This window comes from Populus trichocarpa, chromosome 2, assembly GCF_000002775.5.
Source record: "Populus trichocarpa isolate Nisqually-1 chromosome 2, P.trichocarpa_v4.1, whole genome shotgun sequence".
Classification (NCBI taxonomy): Eukaryota; Viridiplantae; Streptophyta; class Magnoliopsida; order Malpighiales; family Salicaceae; genus Populus; species Populus trichocarpa.
Window position 1 is genome coordinate 3,627,668 of NC_037286.2, and position 5,091 is coordinate 3,632,758.

The 5,091-nt window shown below is 33.8% G+C and overlaps 1 pseudogene; it reads right to left on the bottom strand.

Moving 5' to 3' along the window:
• Positions 1–202: 202 nt before the first annotated feature.
• LOC18096158 (mitochondrial Rho GTPase 2-like) lies at positions 203–4,502 on the bottom strand (annotated as a pseudogene).
• Positions 4,503–5,091: the final 589 nt, after the last annotated feature.

Here is a 5,091-nt window from a genome sequence, read left to right on the forward strand (position 1 = left end):
TGTGATCCATCACATAAAATTGAGATAAACCTATCGAAAAATACAAAAAAAATCAATTGTAAGAAAGGTTCTAAGAAAAATCTAAGTAAATTCAAATTAACTTTTCAAACTTGAGACCCAGGTTCTGAAGTCATAATTATCTCATGAAAGATAAACCTGAAAAATCATAAAGTTAAAATTCCTAGTTAATAAAATCTCAATCAATAAGATATCAAGGGATAAAATTAAAAAAGAAAGTTTTAATAAAAAAATATAAAACAAAGCAAATAACAATTAAAAAAATAAAAATAAAATTTATACAAAAATAAAATGAAACAAAATATTAAGATATGCAACTAAAAAACAAACTCAGAAGCCACTGTAACAACTCAAATGCCTCCATGAAAGCCTGTGTTTGGCCCTTGGATATTGGATAGTAGCATTGACGACGGCGGCGGCGGCGGTAGTAACGGTTGCTGTTATGATGAGAACCATTATATTGGTAACAAAATGGTGATGGTTATGATGGCTGGTGGCGGTGTAGTCGACAATCGTGGGGTGGTGGAAATTAACATTGTTAAATGATAGTGTATTGAGAGTTAGAAGCATTAAATAAAATATTATCTTTTTCATTCACGAGGATAAAATCTTTCTCTAAATTAACACTATTAAAGAACGAATTGGAAATATTTTTCAAAAGAACATTTCACATGCTGTTAATTTATTTTTTTCCTATTTCAAAAAACATTTTACAACTTATTTGTCTAATTTATAATTTGAAATAATTGAAGTTCAAATGAAAGATTTTCAATTTAGGTCATTGAACGGCATAGAGAAGAACCACATTCATAACTTTTTAATGTTTTTATCATTGATAATTTTACCTATCTATCACCTTCAATATAATTGTCTTTTAGCCAATCTAAAGTTTCATACAGCTATTTTTTTTATTATTATTATTTAAGAAAATTTTAGAATTTTGATATTTATTTTAATTATTACTTATATCATCTAACGATTATTTTTCAAAATATTTTTCTCTTTGAAATGCATCAAAATAGTATATATTTTTTATTTTTTAAAATTTATTTTTGATATCAATACATCAAAACAATTCGAAAATATATAAAAAAAATAACTTGAAGCAAATAAAAAAATAATATTATTTTTTTCAAAAAAACTTTTAAAATACAAAAATAAATAGGCTCTACGTGATTGAACCATTTACCCAAGGATCTAGGATAGGGTAAGACAGCTATGCTCTTAACACATCCATAGGGAAAGTGCGCATGAACGAGCTGATTTTCGAGCTTCTGGATTCAATTTATATTCAATGGGTGATCGGACCGAAGGTGACAGGCTCCATAATCGGTAGGACTTCAACAGAGCCTAGCAAACGGGAAAATGCTTGTGGCTCGCCAAAGTTATAAATAGGAAAATATCAGAACATGAATTATAAGGGGATTGGTTGCAATGTGATTGAAAGGATTGTAGGCACGCAGTGCTGCCATTCCAACAACAGCAAAAGCTACGACCACTGCAAATTTAAAACATACTAAAACAGTTGAGATAATTCACGCAGACATGTAAACCATGAAATTAGTGTCATCGGTGTTCATGCATCCGTGTAGTGAGATTTTTTTTTTCCGGTGGGAGTGGGAGGCAAAACCTGACATAAGCAGATGGGAGTGGTTGACAAGCCAGCGGAACTGCTTGCGTCTCCTCCCAGCTACAGTTTCAGGAATGTTCAAATCCCATTCAGCTGCGCTTAAAATCCTAACTCTTGGCAAACCTGAAGATGAATTGGAAGTTATCACCACAAGCATATCTTAAAAATAATATGAGGGATAGGCAATATGTGCGCGAAGATACAAAATTTTATTTGTGGTATCAAATTTCAGAAATTGAGTGTGCAAAAGATGAGGTTTCAATTACAAAAAGTATACCCTCACTGAATTTTGCACACTCATTGGATGCGGATCCAAGGCATCCTTTGCAGCAACAATGAGACTAGGCACCTCGTGACCACTTTCTTCTCCGTGCCTAGCAACCTCTACAAGAAGATCACTTGACCTTTTCCATGAATATTCATCCGAACTGGAAATAGGAATCATTTGTCATGCCATGATATCTATATATTTAACAAGTGCAAAAGGAGAAACTATTTCCAATAGTATATTTCTAATCCTTAAAAGAAAAATCGCACACCATTCATACACTTAAAAGGTATGTGCACAGGCAGGCTCAGAGGCAAAAGTTAAAGAATTTGGTAAAACGAAGATAGCATGCACCAATCGAAGTCCATATAATTGTGACAGACATAATATATGGTGATAAATGAGATCATCGACTGGCTACTTGACTACCAATATATACAAGGAAGTCAAACTTGCTAACTATCATCAGTCAAACTTAACTGTCACAAACAAACACAGCAACATCAAAGGATGCCAGAGATTCTTTATTGGATTGAAATTTTTTCACTATCTTCAGGTATCTCTCGCAAAATATGAGTCTCCTTATCCCTCTGCAAGGACAACTGCATGAAAAAGAGGACCATACAGCTCAAGTCTAAGACACCTTGATGAAGATGACCCAGCACATCCTCCTTGATATCAGATGATATAAACACATTGAAAAATAATTTGCATTCGAGTTTTGAAAAGGAGCCTGTTTAGAAAGATATTCTATAGAACTACCACCCAACAGAGCGGCTACTGTACGTACCCCAAGCTAGTCAACCACATTCATGCAAAATGCTCAGCGGCTGTCAAATCATGATTTTCTGAGAATGGCGTGTCGTTGGAATTGGCAGCAGAAAATTACTATTGCTTAGTGGAAAGCAGAACTGAAAAATGAAAACCTGGAAACAAAACTAGATTCTCCTATGATGACTCAGGGAAGTAACAGATGAAACTATCCAGAGCATATTGCTACAATGGCTACGACAATAGGTTCGAGACAATACCTTCCTAAGAATGAATTCAAAAGTGCAGACTTTCCAGAAATTTTAGGTCCAAAAACTAAGTAGTGGAAAACATTTCTTTCTATTTGTTGCTTCTTCCGATCAACAGCTCTCTTCGAGTAACATGAGGTGCTGAAGCAGGATTTCCTCCATGTCCAATGTACAGCAAATTAGACAACTAGCTCGTGGATCCAGAATGGTCATAGGAGCCCGCTGCAAGCAAATGTTCGATAGAAATAAATTTGACAGATAGCTCAACAAGATTAAAAATAATGTACTTTAAAGTTACCAGGTATAAAATGGATGCAGACAAGTATTTATAATAAGTCTTCCATTTTGTAGCGAAGTGAGGATGTTATTTTCTAAAAACACACAAATGAGAAAGAAAAGGAGAAAAAAGATGCAGAAAGAGAGAAACAGTAACACATGGATCAATTTTTTATTTTAAGGAATCAATGAAGGTGGTGAAAAATTATAACAAAACAACTCTGATGCAACATAAAAAGATAGGCCTACTTCTCCCAGACAAATTGGAGAAACACCAGCAAAGCTTTCATCATAATAAAATAGCCAAGATAACAGCTTCTTTTGAATAAGCACAACACAACTTCCACAGAATATTGGCACCAAGTTTTTCTACAAGTTATAAGAACATCATCACTATGGATTCATTTAGTATCATCTTGTGTGAGCCCCCAAACAAATCCATAATCAGTCTATATTTAGGTCTTTTCAGAAGCCTGATTTTTGATGTCCCAGCGCACTGTATCTTCACCACCACCAAACAGTGAAAGAAATAGAAACAGGACATATGCAAGAAAGTAAATTGTTTAAGGTGGTCCAGAAAATGCTGTTGTCACATGGTATAACATGTTGGAATGTGATGAAGCCACCAAGAATCAGCAGCAACTAAAGAAATAGTAGTAGCAGAGCAAACCTCGGAAAGAAACCCATCGAGAGTCAAATTTCCCATTGTGGTTCTCTCTGCAGCATCCTTGTAAGGAGCCTCACCCCAGGGACTGAAATATAGAAATGAACAACACAATTACAAAAAGTATCATATAAACAGAAGAAACCCCAATAGAGCAATTTGCAAGATCCTAGGAAACTTGAAAAGAAGCAGAATGGAGAATGATAATAAGAAATCCTTGCTTCCAATTCAAACGCAGGTAGCAAATATATGTGTGCGCGCGCGCGTGACGGAAATTCATAGGAAATCAACTGTATATATGTATACTCACACGTATCACTACATCAAATTTTCAAGATTGTAAAAAAGAAAGAAAATGCCTATAATCGACGAAATTCCTCAAGCCAAAAACTACTCAAACGAGTTAGCGTCAACGGAAAATCACACGCGTAAGTTAATATGATCATTTCAGCTTGCTTCAATTCTTCAGTTAGCTTTCCTCTACTCTTCGAGCTTTAACATAAATGCTTACCTAGCAGAAGTGTCGATGATAGTGATAGGAACGCGATCGGTGATGAAATCAGCGGGAAGGCGAGTGGGTGGAAGGAGATACGTTTTCCTGGAAAGATTCGGTGGATGCTGCCGCAATCAAACTCGATTTTTCTGTTGCACGGTCTCCGACGACTACAACTCTAACGCCTGTCTTCCCGCCGGTGGCCGCAGAATTTCGCCTGGCTTTGAATCATTTTAAGAATAAAAAACAATAGAGAGAGCCAATGGAAAACGAGGGAATCGGGGAAAAAAAATCAATAAAGAAAAGAGTAATAAGATCTGAGAATTTGTAATTTATATTCACTATTCTTTTTTAAAAAATTCATTTTATGCTTGGACACTGGTCGACTGGGAGGAGGTAGCTTTCATTTTTAAATGTTTTTTGAAAATTAATTTGTCTTAAAAAAATGTTTTAAGTTAATGTATTTTTTAATATTTCTTTAATAATTTTAATATATTGTATTGATATATATTAAAATATATCTATAACATATAAAATCCTCTAGCTAAAGATTTAAAATGACCAAAACTTTTTAAAATTTTGATTTAAATTGAAATTGTTTTTGATTTAAATATTTTTAACTAAAAATAAATTCTTTCATTAATTTTGATTACAAATAATATTTTAAAAATACAATACGCATTTTGAAAATATTTGATTTTAAAAAAGATAAATAGTGATAAA